Source organism: Ooceraea biroi, chromosome 6, assembly GCF_003672135.1.
Source record: "Ooceraea biroi isolate clonal line C1 chromosome 6, Obir_v5.4, whole genome shotgun sequence".
Classification (NCBI taxonomy): Eukaryota; Metazoa; Arthropoda; class Insecta; order Hymenoptera; family Formicidae; genus Ooceraea; species Ooceraea biroi.
The window spans coordinates 10,309,987-10,331,686 of record NC_039511.1 but is presented as its reverse complement, the minus strand read 5'-3'; positions in this window follow the sequence as shown (position 1 = coordinate 10,331,686).

The window sequence follows — 21,700 nt, the reverse complement described above, 5'->3', positions numbered from 1 at the left end:
CGTAAGTGAGGATAGCGCGTGTATACATGTGTATATACATATATACAACAAAAGAAAAAAAACTTTATAGCGAGATGCATATATTTCGCGATCCAAATGAATTTTGAGTATGCGTGTCATACTCAACGATACATATAAGCAATTCAATAAATATGTCAAGCGGTAATACTCTTATCGACAGCGGGTGTGTATTGAATTTATTAAGTCTCTCTCGATATCTTATCGTGTGTACGAAGTATAGGTGGAACAGGGATATGATCAATCTAGCAATAAGCGAAAGGTTTATAATTTGTTTGCCGAAGATTGAGTAAATAGCCGGAGTAAATGAACGATAATATCGCATTAGGAAACCCCACTAATCTGTAATCCTTTAACAGAAAGATCGATAACATTCTCTATCTGTGATCCAGAGAGTAATGACCGTCCTGCAAGTCTGCCTTCAATTATACTTTTCGACATATCTAGGGTCTCGCTCAAAATTAATAACATCCGCAATTACAAAAATAAAAACCGCGTGATAAATCTTTAAAATATTTCACGTTACTTGTGCAAAGCTTATTAGATTCTTTTCATCTTCCTATCTTAATATTTAAAAAATATATATAAAATATCTCTCTCTTATAAGATGATCAAAGCGTTACAAAAATCGTAAGAAAAGCGTGAAAAAAGTAACAAAAAATTATTTCCAGATATTCTCACGTAGACGACGTAAAATATTTTGTGGATCCTGTACAGACTCTCGCAGCGATTATGGACGTGTCTCACGACCACCATTCTACATCCGAAACTTTTACGTGACGTAACATGACCCGTGATGCTGCCTGCGATGCTATCACTCCGTAATTCATAGCGGTCGCCATGCGCTAGCGGGGAGGCTGAATTTCGTGGTGTTTGCGATTTATGATTGCGCGCCGCGGCTAAACTCGGAGAGCGTACGGTACCGCGAAGCGACGTATGTATAAATTCGCGTACCAGGAGGAAGCCAGAGGATAGCCGTAGCGCAAACACAATTTTGCCCAAGTCCCGCGGGACTTTCTCTCCGTTTAACCCATCGCTTATCGTTATCATGCATCGCACGCCGCGATATTCACATTTGACCTTAATAATTGTTTCTCACGCGATGACTATCTATAATTAAACGTTGGGGCGTGTGCACGTGCGTTACTTTGGTAATGAAAAACATTTGTTTCTGACGTTATTAAAGGTAGCTGCAAACATCAGCTACCTTAAAATATATAATAGCTCGTTGATAAAGTTCAGTTTTAGTGTAGTATTTATTTTACTTTTGTGAATTCTGTATGCTAATTTTCTTTAAATGTCTAAAACACCTTAATTTATGTAACTTATATAATATTGATTTAGAATTTATAATAGCGTTTTGTGTTAGTTACGGATTATAATGTTTGCTTAAGATCCAGTTTGTGGTAAGGTGGAAACTTGAGTTGACTTAGGCCGAATTGGCACCATCGTCGTTCAACGAGAACACCCGTTATTATCGTAGACGACGACGAGAAATTAGAGAACGGCTTCGGAGGGTCTGAAAACGATACGTCCTACGGAAACTGAGACGTTGCTCTCCTCGAGTAGTGTAAGGCTGAGTAAACCTTGAGATACAACCGACCGAAAACCCTTCTCTCATTTTCTCCTCGTTTCCCCATGGATTTCCTTCCGCCTCCTTTGATTCACCAACTTTGTGCATTTAACGAGGCTCTGTGCATTTTACTCGTTGATTGCGTGAAGCAAAACAAAGGCCATCAAGACGTGATAATTACTTTGATCATCCGTTCCTTAATTTCAAGGCGCGTAAAATCAAAGTACACTCGAGGGTTTCGAGGGGTAGCTATATAATTCCGAAATACAAAGGAGCTTCCAAATAATAATGTCAAATAATATAATGATAATAAAGCTAACGTTACTCTTTCTTATGATTATTGCAAACTTCCTTCAACACAAAGGTGTATTAAACCAAGATTGGACAAGATAAAACAAAGTTAATCTAAATAATATGAACAATATCCAATCAACCTACGATATTTCAATCTCATCGTATTACCAAAAAAATATACAGTACGTAGAAAAATGTTTATTATTTAAATTATAGCTGAAGTTGGTATTATCGCTAACTATATATAATGATAATAGATTAGTATCATCTAAAATTGCATGGAATATTAACTCGAAAAACAAGTTTCAGCTTATGCGTGCGTGCGATATAAATTGCTTCCCTTCAGTGTCACGATAGTCACACGAAACAGTCTGTGTGTATGTGTAGTCACGATATAAAGACACCCTCTCTTCAGTTCTCATCTAGGAAGCAATTATTCGTTTAAATAATTATCCTCGTGTCTCGCAGAGAACGTATGCCTGATGGTAAGACCCAATTCCCGCTGCGCCCCATGCTGTACACTTTATCTCGAATTCGCGACGTAGCCGGGGGGGAAGAGGCCAATTAATTGGGTGAAAGCGATGCGAACGACCGGACCGGCGGAATTAATTAAGCGATTAACTTAGGTAGCACTTAGCACGATGCCTCGTCGAGAGGTTAAGTTTCGAAATTGGGGACAAGCGAGCTGGGGTCGGAGTTCGCGTTGCGCGAGAGCGGCATGTAACTCTTAAACACCCACGCGACGCTCTTCGAGGTATCGCAATGGGAATCGGAGCGATTGCGGAAAAGTAGCTCCGTTATGACTCGATAGCGGCGAAAGTGTAAGTTAATTCAACGTGCAATAAAGTGACACTGAGGGACGAATCTTTCCATGTCAATTAAATGTAATCGTAAACGTTTCTTCATCTCTTTTTGCTCTAAAAAATGAAAAAAAAAAAAAAATGATTATGATGATAGTGAACTTGATGTCGAATTGTAACATTGAATCGATGGTGTTCAAACCGAGCTTAAAGATGACATATTAAAAACAAAATTTAGATTCAGGGAATTAAATTTGAATTATTAATAAAATTTGCTCTTCTAAATTCACAATCCCGAACGTTTCGAAAAAGTTTATCTCGCTTCATGAAGGACGAAATTATTCTCGTAGATTAATTAGCTAGGGTGTTGTAGCCCTTTTTGCACGTATCTGTACTCTGGCTTAATCTCCATGGAACGAAATAGCAGTCTCGTAAATTGAGATTTCGGCCTTCGTCGTTGTTTGGATAAGCGACATGATGGACGCGCGCCGAGAGAGGAAACCAGCGTGAGTAAGTCGACGTAAATTTACACAAGGTCGTAGTGCATACTGCTGTGCCGGTCATTAATCGGTCGACACTTCAATAAGAGCGTGCAGTCCCAATTGGAGCGTGTAAAAGCATCCGACTGTGCGCCCTTCAACGGGAAAGGCGGACGTGCATGTTCTCGCTGCAGGGACAGGAGGAAATGACTATCTTTACAGGTCGTTGAAAGAGAGAAGAAGGAAGAGGATACATGAACATTAATAATCTTTGTGAGTGACATATATGACGTTTGCATAAATCTCATGACATAAGAGTAATAAAGCAAAATCGCGACGATGAGAGAAATATGATATCGCAATGTTGTTCGATGATGCAGCTAGTAGAATAGAGTTAACGATAAGTTAATAATAATGAGGATTAATTAAGATTCAGTGCGAATTTTATTATTAACGAAAGCTATCAAATATTTCAATTTAAATCAGCAGTCGTGGAGTCAATATGACTCGGTCTCGAATCACGAATTCCATCGCGACGCATTTTCATGCAAAGAAGTTTCATTTTCATTTTGGCCCCCTTTCCCTTAGACACTAGGTATTTTCTTTTCAGCTGTTTTGCATGGTTTCCTGCACAATACGTTGAACTCTTACATTCGAAGGTTTGGTTTACCCCTATAATGGAATTCACTTTCGGCTCATGCGATACAGTTTTCTGCATAAAAAATACGTCTCTGATATATTGATACGATTTAAATAAAAAAACTCAGAAAATTAGAGTATATTAAGACTCGAGTTTATTTGTTGGACATACCTGCATTATATGGCGTGTAGGAATAAAATTCCGTTCGGAATGGCAATTTTTATCATAGCGGTCGTTTACTACCTCAGAACCACGTGTAACTGTAATTCGTAGGCGTACCTAAGCTGCATCCACACCTACGTGAACGTATGTGGGTGAAAAACGAAATAGATAATGGCGTAACGGCTGTTACTTCCGGCGCGCCGGACGAACTTTTATTCTGCCGACGAGTTTTCGTCTATGGCAGCGTTGTTCGAACGGAAGCATCAGTCGTCACGGTGCAGCAACTTCCTTCCTCGTTTCGTTTTTCATCTCTTTCTATGACAAAACGAATGATTTCGAAACAAATGCACCGGAGATCTAGCGCTCTCATGCATAAAATATTGCCTTGCAATTTTGAACATGCACTCTCATGTACTTTTTAATTGCTTTTTATTTTTAATTAGAGATGCAATTATTGAGATTATAAAGGCAGACTGTATAATTGCGTATTGTCAAAACTGATTATTTATTAACAAACGTATCTTTATTACGCATTCAGATATATCAAGATTAAGTTGTCAGTTAACCGTATAATTTCTGCTTGTAAAATATATTTCTGTCAAATATTTTTTATGAATATTTTGCGGCTTATTATTGTTTGAATATTTTCGGCACATTATTTTAATGACAAAAAAGCCCCTTTATTTTCAAATTAATATTTTAAGGGTAAAAATTATGCTTTTCTTTTATTTTAATTTAACGCGGTGGGAGTTGCCTCGTTATCGATTTTCGCCATAATGCAATTTCTATTCTTCTGCATACGTGTATATATCGCTGAAGAGAGGACCGGAGAATCGAAAGGAAATGTAAATTACGTGAGTTTAGGCTCTTGTTATGTAAATCAACCTTTCGACCGCATCCGCCCAAAATAACTAGACTGAGCGACTACGAATAATGGCACTGTGTAAACCAAATTTATAGGAATTTATTTACCGAATTCTTTCTCTGCAAGATCTCTCTATCTCATTTTCTTCGATCTTTCCCTCAAAACCTTTACATCATTATTTTCACCAACAAAAAATGAAGAATTAAAATTTTTGCATGTATAAATTTATTTCAGAAACAAATTTCATAGCAAGAAGACGAAGACTTTGATTTTAACTTGAGACAGTTGCAAATACAAGAACCTAAAAATAAAAAAGTAAAAATTCTAGTCTATATCCTTTTTCAAAATTTGCGAACGGTTCTTCCCTCACTCCGCAAATCGTCGCAATATTGTGCATCTTCAATATCACACCCCTGTGCGAGGTAAGATCACGTTTATGTAATATCTCCTCCTAGCTTTTCATAAAAGATGTAAAATCCCGTGAAATCGAAATGCCTGGTGTATTCCCGTACGAATTCTGAAAAATTCTACGGCAGCGGGCTCACCATCGCCGCGTATGGCGGTCCGCTACCATAAACGCGACGATCGACATCACCGAGGCCCCATTCGCGAGGAGTTCATGGCATATCCGAGCGCGAGAGTTGCCAAGCGTGTGGGCAAACAGGCCTCAGGCCCATCTGCCCACGTACATACGTGACTAACACGTACACGAGCGAGAGCTCGTCCGAGAACACGTATGATGGACGAACCGGTGGACGAGGATCATCCACGTGTGTGTAGCGTGGATTGCTAAGCTGTATAATGCTGTATCTCCCGCGGTTGCTTCACAGATCTCATCGTATTAGATCGTCACCTACTGAAGAAGACCGGATCGCGTTAAAGAGGGGAAAGCAATCGTTGCTGCGATCCCCTGGAATTGGGTAATAATCAAAATCCTCTTTGGAAATCGTGACGACCTAACGGGTCCTCTCATGTCCCCATCATATATTATTTATATGTTCATTCCTTTCCTTATTTTTTCATGCTTTCGCTACATTGCAGTGATGAAATAGCAGATTGGAGATAAAGGCGGAATGATGTTATTATACATATGTTATTACATTCTGTATTTTAGAATCATTACGGCGAAACTTTGTGATCTTTCTTTAGAAGATGATTTTATGTAAATCGATATAAAAATATATACAAAAGCGATTGGAGCTATAATGCATCAAGGCTTTTAATTAAGAAGTTTCAGAGTTGCAAAATTAAAGATCATAATCTTAATAATTTTTATATTTATTATATATATATAATACCTCTAAATGCATCATTTATTTATTTATCTTATCATTATTATATTATAACAATTATTATTATATCATTTATCTTTTCTGGACTGTAATAGAAGAATGATTCATAATTTCAAAGCAAATATAATAGGTCGTTAGTTATCTCTTGTTGTTTGCAAATATAATAGCTTCTTCGATATTTACACTTGGATAGTATTGCAATTTATCGCATGGCATTTCATGCATAACAGCGATAGTCCGCCATTAGTATTCGAGACAGTACCCACGATCAGCATGGCGACCACGTGGCATAGAAAGCAACATATCACGTTGCATTAAGTCACTCGATGACATTCGCTACGACAGGCGGAGCAAACTGCCATCTCCTAGGAAAGGGAACTGAGGAGAGACCGAACGATTCCACGCGCACGACCGTTTCTTCCGTGAAGAAATCTCCTATTCGACTCGACATGTGTGCCACTTTTTTCCGCCGACCACGCGTTTGTAAGTGCGGCAATCTGTGAAAGACGAGGGAGCTGTGGAAATCTTTATCAGCCACGAACCGAGCAAGAAGGCACCCTTGCAGCGTGCTTGAAAGAAAAATGATCCGTCGCTTATCGCACAAGTGTGATATTCTATCTCCATCTCCTGTGATAGCCATTGATTCCGAGGAGCGAGTTTATTGAAAAGCAAACTTTGATAAACCACCCAGTCGGAAAGCGGCATCGCTGATGATAACGAAAAGACAGTTGAAAAATATACCCTCCCCTGAACAAGCAAAAGTGTTCATAATATTAGCACAGGTTATGTTAAACGATGTTTATTTAAATATAAATGTTGAATTTTCGAAACTATTGGGTCATTAAGTATGAAACTTTACAAATAGAACATAAACTTTTGCATTTTTTGGCACATGGACATGATTTATTTTCAGTCGAAGTATGCGCCCATGTTATCTACACACTTCTGCCATTTTAGTGGTAGTTGGTCTATGCCTCTACTATAGAAGCCAGGAGTACGGGAATTGATGAAGTCGCGGAAGGTTGTTTCGACTGCCTGTTGAGAATTGAAGAATTTTCCCACCAACAAGTTGTCCAAATTCCGGAAGAAGTGATAGTCGGTAGGTGATAGATCTGGTGAATATGGTGGATGACGGAGAGTTTCCAATTCCAACTCCTGTAGCTTTGCCACGGTCAGTCGTGCAGTGTGCGGTCGAGCATCATCATGCAACAGGATTGGCATTGACCGATTGACCAATTTCGGTTGTTTAATAGCAAGTTGTTGCATCATTTCGTCCAGTTGCTTGCAATATACTTCAGCCGTTATCGATGTACCAGGTTTCATAAAGTTGTAGTAGATAACACCTGGACCTGGACCACCAAACAGTCACCATAAGCTTCTTCTGTGTAATGTTGGGTTTCGCGTGATGTCTCGGTGGTTCATCAGCGTTCAACCACTGATGTGAGCGTTTACGATTGTCGTAGAGTATCCACTTTTCATCGTAGGTCACAATTCGATTAAAAAAAGATTCATTTTGTGACGGGAAAGCAAAGAAAGGGAAGCCTCTAGACGTTGCGCCTGCTGCGCATCGGTCAATTCGTGCGGGACCCATTTGTCCAACTTCTTTATCTTACCAATTGCAGCTAAATGAACCAATATGGTGGGTATGGAAACATTGAATATCGATGCCAATTCACGTGTACTTTGAGATGGATCGGACTCTACTACGGCTCTCAAGTGATCATTATCCACCTTCGTCTTTGGTCTTCCACGTGGCTCATTAGCGAGGCTGAAATCTCCATCTCTAAAGTTTTTGAACCAATTGCCCACCGTTGCTTTAGTAGTTGAACCTTCACCAAATACAGCGTTGATATTACGAGCTGTCTCCGACCCTGTGGTTCCACGGCGGAACTCATATTCATAAATCACACGAATTTTGGACTTTTCCATAGTTCTATAAAAAAGAATCCACCAATAAAACTAATGAAGATATTTGAACAAACAAATATGACATTTGAAGAGCGAACATACATCTATCACACTAACCTAACCTGATACTGACGTCTGGCGCCAAATTTGAGATAACAAATGTTAAAGATGGCGCTTTTACATTTGTAAAGTTTCATACTTAATGACCCAATATATTGAATACGAAAATAAAATAAGACATTGTTAACTAACTGGTTATATAATAAATTAAGAAATTTATGCGAAAATGTATTCATTATATTAATTAATACGTTCATATATCACTGGTTTGCATAATTTCTCTTTACTCGTGATGACTTTACTTGAAGATGCAGACACATCCGAGTTTTCTTCGTTTCATCCTTCATTATTACCCGCGCCTTTGAGAGACGTGACTGGTTTATGCAAATACAATACAGTAACCATGAGATTACTTAGCACCACGTGCCAGTGACCCTGTATGCGTGCTAAAGTCTATTATTTAGTCGCGGCTGTGATGTGATTTACAAGAGTTGGGAATGATTTATAAGATGAGCGATCATGAATGTGTGCGTAAAAAGAGAAAATGAAAGAAGAAAGCTCTTATACGCAGACAAGCTTGAAAAATCGTATAGACAAAGATATATAACTAACTTTATATCTTCTTTATGTCCTTCGCTGTACTTGAATTCTATTGAACAACGTACTAACAATAAGTAATGATAGATGATATAATTCCCAGTATCATACTCATAAAAAGAATATTTATTGATGTGATGATGTATTTATTGAATTATCTAAAATTTCAAAGGGAAAGAAACGGAAAAAGAAGAAAAGAGAGAGAGAAAAAGTTGCATCGCACAATATTAACATTCTATATAACTTTCCTTATATAATAAATATTTCAGACATGCAACATCTTTAGTAACATGATATTTAGCTCCAGAAATCAAAGATGATTTCAAAAGTATTTGGCTTCAGCACAAAGTACCTAAAACTCATCCGTTGCAAGACGAAGACAGAAATTCGTCTCAACAAATGGAGTTTCGTGGCAGATTACTACTACCTTAATGTTACATGTCAGACGTCTACGTATAGGTTACTGATCATGAGATCCGTTACGCGTCATATCAGTCATCCCAGACAAAGCGGCAGGCGACAGCGATTCGCGTAGTCGCGCGCTGTAAGCAGGGAGAGCACAAGTCGCGCCAGGCTGGCGAGAAGGGACAGTGGTCGAGGAGGAGACGTGTTGCTGGCATGAGCGAGCACGAGTCCCGAGACTGACGTATCGTGTATGATTCATTGTAATTGTCAACGACCGCGTCTATCCGTTCATCCATGGCGCGACCGTGCAGCTCGTCTAACAGCACAATGCACGTCCAATGCTCGTCTGCCGTTGATGCTCGCGTCGCCCCGATGAGCCGCTCATCCACGCGGGAAAAAAAGCGCGACGGCTATCGATCGACGGACCTTCTTTCGACGGATCGGCCAATTATATCGGCGAATAAACAAGACGGTCAATTTTCGAACCTCTAACGAGCCCCGTTTATCTGCCCGTGTATATCCGTGTTGATTGATGGAGCGCCTAGATTACGAATGTAATTACCGTAATTACGCGCGCCAACAATGGGATCATTGTGATAAATCGAAGTCAGATGCGAGATCATTAATTGAAATGGGAGAAATGAAGGAATAGACGAGAATAGTTGATGATTTAGACGTCGGACAAAGAGGAGATGATGCTGAGATCGCGTTCATTCACGTCGTTTTTCCAGAGGACGTAATTTCTTGTTGAGTACCGGCGTGCGAACGCATTCGAACGTAGCAGTCAATACGCACGTAATACGCAATAACGAAGCTTTATCCCTCGAATTGACGATATTGCCAGGAAGCGACTGCCAGTCGTTCTGAATGTCTCCTGTCATGAGCAATTGGTACTAATCTCATTTGAGTTTAACTAGTAGATGTCCTCGGCTTTTATCCCTTTGTCTGCCATGAGATAAGTGCCATTCACGGCGCCAGTTTCATTCGCGACGGTGATCGATCGACGGGGATCGGGCAATGAGACTCGTTCAATGTGCATACAAAACCACCAGCAGGCACGATGATACCCCGTGTGTAGATTAAAGAATCATGACGCGTTTGGTCCTTGAACCAATAAGCTGAGATCTCTTAATAGTCCGCATAAAAAGCTGATTGCATCCCCCGCTATTAAACTTCGATTGATCAGAGTTTATGCTTATGATGTAACTAGCTTCGCAATTTCATAATTTTTAAGACAGAACAAATTAAGTAAATTCTGTCGCGAGAGAGAGAGAGAGAGAGAGAGAGAGAGAGAGAGAGAAACAATTAAACAAATTTTTTAAAGTTTTATAACACCATATTATATAAATTATGAAAATGTAAAAGTGTAAAAAGATTAGTATACACTACAAATATTTGTTACTCAAACGTGTTACAAGTTTCATTATGATAGTTAATCGTTCATCTTGCGCCAGTTTTAATAAGCGTATAACCCAAATTTTGTTACTATACTTATTTAGTAGATTGTGTATTCCGATACTAGAACTTAGAGTAACGTTTTGCTTCGCCAATCACGCGAGATTTATAGAGTCTTGGCGTGCTATGACGTACGTGACGAACGCTCAGCAATAGATTGTTTCGTGTGGTTTTGCGATACTCTTTAATTGTCACCTGGCGTGAAATAGAGATTGGCTGGTAAGCGATGTGGAAACATTTCGACATGCGACGTGAAAACCTCACAGTACACGAACGTGCCGTATCTCCCTCGAATCGTGCCAACCGCTCGATCGATCAGAGTCGGCCGGCGAACGATCAGATCGTGACGGCGAGCATTTAGAAGTTTTATGGGGTGTCTCGTGATACACGACGTTGCCGGACGATCGATGCTCACCTCGTTCACTGACCGATTGCAAATCATTCTCATTTTTTTGCAGCAATGGCTGTTGCTACTAGTGTAATAATTTCAGTTATTAATCTTTCAATGTGCACATGATATATTTTCACTGTCTTTCCGATAATTATATTTGATCGCAAGATGATTAGAAAAGAGAAATTGTCAGAAAGAATGAATGATAAAAGATATAAATTGAAATAACGATTTTTCATTCGATTAGAAGAGTAAAATACATTTTCCAGCATACGCGCGTACTAACAATAAGTGTGAAATATGTTAACATCAATCCTCACGTAATTATGCAGCTTTATCATTTCTTCTCGTTTTTGACATTTTGTCATTATTCAATATTCTATTATACATGTGCTTTCGTGGAATGATTGTTAATCCTATCCCCCCTCTGTACGCGATCAAAAAAAGAGAGCTCGGCACTCTTATCTTCAATTAGCCGAAGTCTAAATAGAGCTAATGGCACAATGCACTTCCTGCCGGCGATGCAGCTTCCACCGGTGCAGTGTAGTGCATCGCAACGCGATCCGCGGCGGTGCGCGACTTCAAAGGGCCTCCCGCGGCCGTAGTTTTCCTTTTGGTACCGCCCTCGGAATCGCGATCGCCGCCGGCATTAATTACCATCCGGATCGAACGTGCCTCCCATCGCTCATCGTCGTCGGTGTTGTTAATCTTCTCTTCGATCTTTCGCGTGCGCGCGCGCACGCTCGGTCCGATTTCCCGCGGGGAGAATGACGCATCGTTATCTGCGAAATTGCCAACCGGCTACCGAATTCTGCCCATCGACCAAAATTAACCCCCTCTCAGCCGATTAACGGTAACAATCTTGCGAAGAACGGTCTGCATTATCGCGCGAATATTGTAAATCGACAAAATCGCAGGACGATAAAATATTTTATAGAGATGTCATCTGGTGAGGTTGAATATCTCGTGAGGTATGTCTTACAGAGAGTATATCATGTACGAGAATATATCGTACAGAGAATATATCGTCTACCACATTGTTTAGACTAGGGATCGAGCTGCCTCCCCTTTTTTCTGGCTACGACGTATAAATGCAATCTTGCCATTATGCAAATCGAAGTCGGAAGCAGCGAAGGCCGCGTTTAGCGCCAAATGAGATGCAGATCGGCTCGTGTCCGAGAGATGCGCGGAACTCCCTTTCCTTTTTCCGATGAAATACGGTCTTCGATGTATCACGGCAGTGTGCACCTATACGTCGCAATGCGACTTTTAGCCGCGCAGCCTACACAGTGCAGTGACCCTGTGCTGCGCTCGGTGCAACCGAGCGCACCGCCGTGTATCGCGTTGTGTATTCAGTACGAAGGAGATTGCGTTCGAGGAGGAGAGGAGGCCCTTGCTGTTTCGTACCTCAGGACCGCAAAGATTAACGAGCGGTTCGCGGAAAATGGCGGCTTAGCCATTTAAGCGACTCTTTGTCTCGGCCCTAGCATGGACGAGCACGCGCGATTGGGCTGATGATGATGCTTGGCAAAGCGCAGATACTAGGTGGAAAATGACATTGTTTCGCATGTGCTGATCGGTTCTTCCAGTCGCGGAATCTAATAGAGAACTATTCATTCCATAACATGTTACTTAGTATTATAATCTCGTGTAATAAACAATTTTTAAATATTATTTGATTACACATTATTATGCTAATGTGATTACATATTGTTATTAATGTAAAGCTTTCTTTAGTTTGGATAAAGGCAGGATATAATATTATATTACAAGTCGTAAGAGTTAAATTAATTCACAGATACTTAAAATTACATTTTCACCGGGTATATATAATAAATATTATTTGCTATATAAATGCCTTTATATTCTGTATAAAGGCATTTTGTGGGAAATAATGCATCGTGAGAAAAAAAAAAGAGCAAGGCTGTTATTTTGACTCTGCCGGAAATATCTTGCTTGAGAATTGAAAAATTAGGTCACTCGTCCTCCGCCGAGTGCATCTCGTCTACCGGAAATTACGAAGTAATTCTTGCGTCACGCGAACGACGGTCTCTCTCTCTCTCTCTCTCTCGTGTTTGTTCTGCGTGTCAGACAATGAGAGAACTAAGTATTTATCTTATGTAGAACAAAGAAAAGTCTGTATGTAGTATACACAAATATTTATCTTTTAAAGAACAAAGTAAAAATTACGAGAGAGACGTGCAATCGAATTTCGGAAACGATAACGGAAACGTTCCAAGTTCAAAACGAAATCGAACGAATGTCCGATTACGCTCACACTTCATAATGTTAAATCGTTACTAACGCGTGAAAAATATGTACATGATTAGAGAAAGTGATCATCATGAATGTACGAGCCCGCAAATTAATTTCATTACCCCGGAGTGCACACGGGGAAGCAAAACACATCGGATATTCCAATTAGCGTAAGTTCGTGCCCGCAAGATAACGCGAAGCTGCAATGAATCCAGCTGGTAATTTAATTGTCCGCTGTTAATTAAACGAAACTTAGGGCAATCTGGTTTATCGGCGACAACATCGGCCCGAGATTGTTCCAGTTTTTCGAGGCTGGAAATGCACAGGAGGAAGAAAAAGCTAGCTGGAGGCTAGCTAGAGGTGAAAAAAAATAAAAACGGATGCGAGAACGTACATTATAACATCCTGTAGCATTTTACAACCGATGGCAGTCTATGTACTAATGATTATGGCAAGAACTAGAATGCGAGGCGGCCCATAATGAATATCTAATGAGAGCCACTCGAGGCGAAGCCCGACGTCATTTTTAAGGTTCCGCTCGCCTTCTCTCTGTCGGTGACTATGAAACGAGATACGTGAAAAAAGAAATTAATTAAACGTGGCGTCATTACGCCGATCTGTCGTGCGACTTGACCGCAGGCATCGCATCGCCCAGAAAAATGGCTGCTTGATTGACAGAATTAGATGAGCATCGACCGCAGACTATAATTTAATCCGATGTTTGCTGATCCGGTTTCTTTGGCAGCGAGAAGCGTTACCGAGAAACCGCCGCCGTGTCACGTCCGTCCAGTCAATGGTCAATTAATATGTAGGAAATCATTAAAACATCGTCAGATCATGTCTCGTGCACATTTTTGGCCGCATTATTATATCGTGTTATACATTCAATATGTTTTCTGAGACTTTTATTGCACACGATAATGTAAAAAATGTAATGCTCACTTGTTGAATGAAGCTAACAGGTCCTGAGGATATTCATCCGATATCGTGTCACAATATTTGTTGTCAGCATCAAAGTCGACATGAAAAGTGAAATGGTATAGCTGCGCTTGTCCCCGCGGCGTGACATCGAAAACGAATAGTACAATTGCAATACCGGGACCAGAATTTGCCACGACGTTTAACGTCAAGCGGGTCTGAGGCCTGCCTGTCATTCACACGACGCGTCAACAGCTCCATCGATTCATGTAGGGGCAATCCGCCATCTTTGGTCCATGAATCATTGAATAATTCATAATTTACGGGCGAGCTCGTTAAGGCCGTGAGTATACGTTCTCCCGTTCAGTTCATTTCCAAGCGAGTAAGTGAACGAGCGAGCGAGCAAGAGAGAGAGAGAGAGAGAGAAAGAGAGAGAGAGGGAGAGGGAGAGGGAGAAACGGGAAAAGAAATCCCCGCTTTCGATGCGACACACAAAGCTACACCCGCTTCGAAGTAAGAGTCTCGAAGTCGTCGGACGGGTTTGTTGGTACCGGATGCCTCTATCTCACGTTTTCGTTCTTAGGCGATTCGAGGACACACGTGAATCAAATTACGGTCATCCGTCTTTCGTACCGGCTAGCAACCTTCGCACACTTGCTGGATATCTCGGCAGAATAATTCACGCGGACGATTTTATTTTTCGGAGTTGGGAGGTCGTTCTTATGAGCTTTCATCTCAGCCATCGTGCAGCAAGTGAATTAATTACGCAAGAAATTAGATAAGTCGGGAAAATCTTTTAAATTAATGTAAATGAAATATACAGAAAAGAAAAGATCTTGTGCAAATTCCAAATTGTATGTGTATATGTATCGTATACGTGTGTATGTCATTAGCAAAGATATATAAAGCAAATATAAAGATATATAAATCATATATTACGCTTGTTTTAAAGTTTTGCAATGAAATTAAATTTTTAAACTTGAAAAGACTTTTTCAAAAATGTCTAAAGAAAAAAAAACATTTCAGTAAAACAAATTGCAAACAGAGTTAGCAACGTATAGATATCATCCGGTTTGCGAACATGGAACGCAAAGTAAACTGTGCATATATCAATTACAGCGACAAATACCCTATAATTTGCATACAACGCACTGTGCTCTAATCTATAATGAGGATCTCTTATTGATGAAAAATATTGACTCGCTCGATCTGCACCGCAATATTAATTGAAACATTAGGATTTTGCGACAAGCAGGAGCGGGAACTTGATGTCGTGAAGCTCATCTTTTTCTACGGACCAAGAGTCTACGTTCTTCGAACCTACATTTTGTTGCGGACTTATCGGCTCAATCTCAGTTTTCCAGTTGTGTCAGCCCTCGACACGGCAGACGATCTGATAGAACTTTATTGTCTCTGCCGTCCTCGCTCCGCATGGCTACACGATTTGACTTCTTTCGAATTGCAATAAAACCAGACGAAAGCCAATCGCACTTTATGACATGGGTATCGAGAACGCGGCGATTATAAGATATGCCGTCAAATTTCGAATGTGTATTCTTCGACTTGGCATATGGCAAAAATATTTTGATGATTCGAATATTCTTTCAATATTATATTCAATATTATATTCAATATTCAAATTAAGAATTTATTTATTTGTAAAAATACCATTATTTGAAATGAATAAATTAACAAAGACTATATCGAGAATATTGATTAGCGTTTCGTCTCAGTATATGATTATTACGCAGCTTAGATTAGTGACTGATCATTTTAAACCATAATCTCGAATAGTAATCAGAATTCTGATATTAAGCGTAACATACCTTTTTGCTGCACCAGTAAATCTTTCTCGTTGTCGAGTCTCGAGGTCGTCAAATCCTACATAATATCCTTGCAAGCCATAAACTCCCGCATTTCAGTTTGGCATTAACGAGGTCTTTCCTTTACGTCATAATGCACGCATTCAGAATCTCGACTGCACTTCGCGACTTGTACTCTCGGCTTGTATCATTCTGCACACGCAATTATTGCAATAAATAAACGGTAGAAAAGCACAAAATTAATTTGGTAATTACATCATTCTTCCAATACTAAAAATTTCGAAGTAAAGAACATTAAACATCAAAATAAAGAGAAATCTTTTTACGAGATGTTGAGATTCAGTAATATTAAATTAATGTAAGGAAAAAGTTTTAAATTGTTTCCTAACTTTATTTTATAATATGGAATAAAAATTATTGGATTAAACTGTACGAAATATCTATATATTTTTCGCTTTCGCTGTACCAAGCGATAAAAAAGTTAATAGGATTGGGGATATAGTGCCAGAATGCAGACAGAGAAATGCGTCACTCTTTCCGCAGGAGTGATGTCCTGGCAAGCAATCGGAAACTCCCCCCGTATTTCTGACAGGTCCCGATCCTGAGAAACGAGTATACGTCCTGAGAGAAAGATCTCGCAACCCCACTGAAACATTACTTGTGCTCTGTGCGGAAAGCCGAATTTATTTCCTGGCAAAACTGAATCATAGCGAGGCGAGCGGCTGCGGTTGCGTCGAAATATTATATCCGTCCACCATTATTTGCGCGTACAGTCACTCATAAAGAGTGGTGATAAAAAAAAGAAATATGTGTGTTGCACTAACTTCCACAAAGCATGAGCATTATAAATCAATGTCCAACACACACAATAATTTTTTTCCAAATGAAAATAGTGCGTTACAGATAAAATAATAACACAAAATTCTTAAAATGTTATTAATTCTCAAGGATAAATATATCTATCAAATGTTGCAAAAGTCATCAATAATATATTAACATTTACTTAATCTTCAAACAGTCTTTACATCCTTCTTTAACTCCCTTTGTGTTGTTAAAATCCAACTCTCGAGTAAAAGCAGCGCGATAAATCTAACAATAAGTGTAATATTTCTATTAAACATAATGGACATTTGATTCTGAAGTAACTTGACATGCCTTATCAGGCACGATTGCGCTATCAGCTTCCCAGGACACTCGGGTCCTCTGTTTCCCGCAGGAGAAATCAGGTGCGAGCGTACGAGCAATCTTAGTAGTCGTAGATAGGCCAGTCAGTGCACAGGTCGCCGTTATAAAATGACGGAAATTTATTGGGCCAGCTAACATAAACGCACACGCGGGCCCGGTAGTGAATGGTGGCGGTGGCAGCAGCGGCGGTGGCGATCTTCGGTGGAACCGGCGGCGGTTGGGGTACCGTCGTTCTCGTCTTTTCTTTTCGTGGACCCTGTCGGGCCTTGCAGGACCTGTACGAGGACTGGTCCGCGATCTACCGTAACCGCATTCCACTTTACCTCACCTTACCCCTCGCACGGTCCTCTCAGCTTCCCTTGTACCTCACCGACCACTGCCTTCCCTCTCCTCCTCTTCATCCTCCTTCTCTTTATCCCTTTTTCCTCCCGCTCCTTTGCGCTTCTCTTTGCCGGTTTTATTCAGTCTTTCGCAGCGCTAACTCTTTTCCTTCTCTTCGGTCGCCTCTTTTCTTTTTGTATCTCTTATCTTTCGTCTTTGATAATTATCAAAGAATTCGAAAATAATTATCAGATGATTCAGATGTTAATCTGATATTGATAATGATGTATTTCGTGCATCATTTCTTACGTACTAACAAATTTCTGTGTTGTTTAATATAGAATATTATCAGTTATCAGCAACCGTGTCTTTTTGCGATTTCTCTTATTTCTTATATTAAGAAGAATTAATTTTGGAACATTATACAAAATGAAGATTTCCATTATGCAAAAAGAAGTAGGTCATAAATATTGTATTTTCTCGTTTACGAAATATCCATGTGCGAAAATCAGTAGAGCTGCAAATGGTATGCATCGAGTAGCGTCTTACGTAAACATCTTATGTGACGAAGAGAGCACATATTTCACATACATACGTCGTACATCATAAATCATGGAGAGATCCGAGTTTATTTTCCAAATGAACAAATATTATTTGAAGATGCAATCTTACTTCGGAATCTTTTCATTTTGCACATCTTTTTTCATTTCAAGCTTCCTTCTTTCTCTTATCGATCGTTTCCGAGAACCATCTCGTTTTCTCTCGCCCTCTCTCTCTCCCTCTCATTTGAACGAACGTGACGGATAAAAGAGGGCTCCGGTTCCGAAACGTAACCGGCGGGCCCCGTGCGCGAACTTGTTTTGCTTGCGATTACACGGAGTCCCGAACCTGCACGGGGTCTGTATTTACCCGGCCGCGAAACCCCTGGTCTGGATGCGTGATGTTTGATGCGTGCTTACGCCATCCGTCAGGGGCCCCATGACGGTTAAGCAAGAGAGAGAAAGAGATACGGGGCCCCGTTGGTATTCGAATATGAGCGTTACGTGACGAACGGGTTCCCACCTCCTCGCGGGTTCGCTCCCTGGAGATTCCGGGTTTTTGTCGGGAAGATCGATTGCACGATCCTCTCGTACCGGGCCCTCTTACGATGCGGGGACGTGTCGTAATTAAAGGCCTGATAGATCGCGTTTCGCGTCGCTTGTTGACGGTTGCACCGAAGTTTACACGTGTCAACGGGCACAATTAGTGCAGCGCGACGATGTACGGAGACATGCGAGTTGACGTAATGATGAGTAAACAAGGATTCTTGATTATTATTGCGTTAGGTTTCTCCCGATATAACAATTACGTTAATCGTTAAGATCGTCACGTAATACATCATTGTGTGCGTACGTCACGGTATTTCACTCCATACCCGCTTCAACGATCCCAGAGATACCATCGCCGTCGATTTATCATCGACACAGATCAACTGGCTTGTGCCATGTTATTCGCAGTCTGCGCGCTCTGAATTCGCAAAATCATACACGCGGAACCTGTTCGGAGTCCTGATCAGAATCCTAGATAGACGCGACTCTAAGTTTATCGCAAAGATTGACACCATTGTCGCATTTGCGATACGTCACGTCATCGTGAGAGTCCTACTGCTCCAAAAGTTTGCGCAATCGTGGATCGCACCTAGCCTGTGAACTCCTGAAAACAAATCTGAACAAAGAAATATAATCCTAGCGTACACTGAAAACGGAATCTTCAAGCTTCGAGCTGACCGCATAATACCGCGATGCAGGTTGATCTGAATTTGCGAGAAATTCGAAAAACGCGACTCACACACGCGGAAGGTCTAGGAAGTCATCGGCCAGGACTAATCCTAGGCACTCTCGATAGAGAGGATAATCCAAGCCCGGTTTACTCCGCTCTCTCAAGAGAGGCAACCATGAATTACGCGCTTTCTTGATATCTTGGTTTGAGCCACGGCCTGCGAGGAGGCCGGAGCAACCGGTGAGCCGTCCGTCGGTCCCTCTGAAGAGCCGGCGCGAGCGGCCCTTCAGGGCACTTTGCACAGCCGAGGCTCATCGGCTACAGCGGACCTCCCACGGGCCGACCGGCTCTTCACCATCGAGAATCTGCCTGCTCCTCCCCCTCGTCCTCCTCCTCACGACCTTCTTCTTCTTCTTCTTCTTCTTCTTTTCCTTCATCTTCCTCGTCTCTTCTTGCCGATCCTGCGCGCCTCCTCTCCTTTTCTCCTTCGACCTAGCTTGCGCTGGTCTCTCGATTCGTCGAACCGCTCGCTCCGTGCCACCCGATCGACGACGATTCCACGCTTTCGCTGGCGGAGAACCGAGAAAGCCGAGCGAGAGTCCAGAGAGATCCGGCGGATGTTGCGAAACTTCAGCGTGACCATACGAGACGGACAGTTGGCAGTTGGAAGTGCACACGAGATGAACGAGTGATGGGAAGTTGTGGTAGAGAAGATGAAAGAGAATAAATGAGATCCCTTTCTTGTGCAGTCTCTGGATATACAGGGTGGTCTCGATCTCGCAAAGCGATTCTCTACTTCTATGAGCTGTTTGGCCAATTCGGGGGCGACTTTTCCCTCGAGAATCAGACTTGCATTCTTCAACATTACGTATCTCATGTGACCGATACCTTTGGTAATCGTTTAAATGACGGATCTATGGTGAAATGCGCTTGAAATTGCATAGAATCCGTAAAAGTCGGTTGCTCGACAGATCCGTGAATTCCGGCATGGTTGATTGCATTGGCATCTGCCAATTTGCAACGATGCGCGCTTTCGACGCTGCTTCCATGCATCCGAAAGCAACCCCGCTTTCATGTGCAACCAACGGATTCTCTACTTTGCATTCTTAAAGTCGAGTGCATCGAAGTGGTTCTATCATTATTCCCCGAGACCCCATACGTCGCTGCCAAGTTACTATTGTAATTAGCTCATGCTGGCCGTGCGCGGTTACGGTGGATCGTGCTGATTTGTGAGAAACGATTGCGACCAGCTCAAAGCCTGTTATTGCGAGATCGGGACGCGCGCACACGGGCCAATGCTTACTCAGGTGTGCGACTATTACGAACGGCCATGCCTACCCGACGTAGCCTACCCGCTCATATTTCTATTCTCATGACCAAGCAACCTGTGCAGCCGGCCTTGACTCGTAACTCGCTCTCTTCGGGCGTCTGTAAAAAATCCCTCGAGTCCGGCCCTCTTTTACTAACAGCCGTGACGCGCTTAATGCCGCTCGCTGCGCATTTATCGAGACGAGAGCTCGGCTCTGCAACACGCTCCGAAACGCATCAAGTGCATTCTCCGCCAGCAAACGCATGCTCCAAAGCCTGATGTTTCTTTTTAATTGAGATGTCACGACTCTCAATACATTATCTTATCGAGCTTTTTTGAGTGCAAGTGTCGTCCTCATTGGTGTGTCATATGTTACCAACACTTGATATTTGTCATTCTTTATTGTAGAATTAAAACGTAAATTAAGATTATATTGGAGCCAGAAAAAGTATTATAAGTTACTAACGATACTATGATCGTTGTGCGGCTGCAATCTAAAATCTGTAAGGCAAAATATAGGATCGGATATTATTTATTTCTCGGAAATCGTCGCATATCGCGCGCGGCAAACACAAAATCTCACTAAAAACCGTTCTGTTAACAAATCTCTAAAATCAGTTTCCGGTATCAACGCCAAAAAATCAATACTTGTAACCATAGAACAATTAGAATTAGTAGAATTATTTTCTCTCCCCTAAAACATACCGGAATAATTAACATCGATAATCCGTTGAAGTAAAATGAGTATTTTTATGAAGATCGTTTAAAAGTGAGAAAAACCCGGGATTGCGCAAAGATAATAATTTCCGAGGGAGATCTGAATGCTGGAACGAAGCTTCGGTTTCAGCCTCGATTATTCGCGCGCGCGATGAGATTGCAGAACATCACGGAGGAAGGTCGATTCCCCGCTCGTCCGCTCGGAAGGTTGTACCCGCTGTGTAGTTATGTGCATCGGCTTCCGAGGTTACAGACGGTTAGTAAGAAATACTCCACGGACGATTGTATCGAATCGGACTGCAGCTCGGCGGAACACTGGCGAGTCCCTTGCTCGCGGGCCGCACGTACACGCATCACTCTGTTTATACACTATGGCATAAATGCCTGGAGCACTCGTGCGATATTACTACCTTGCTTCGTAATGAACCGTTAGCGTAACTCTTAATGTCGAAGTATTCCAGAAGCCATTTGGAG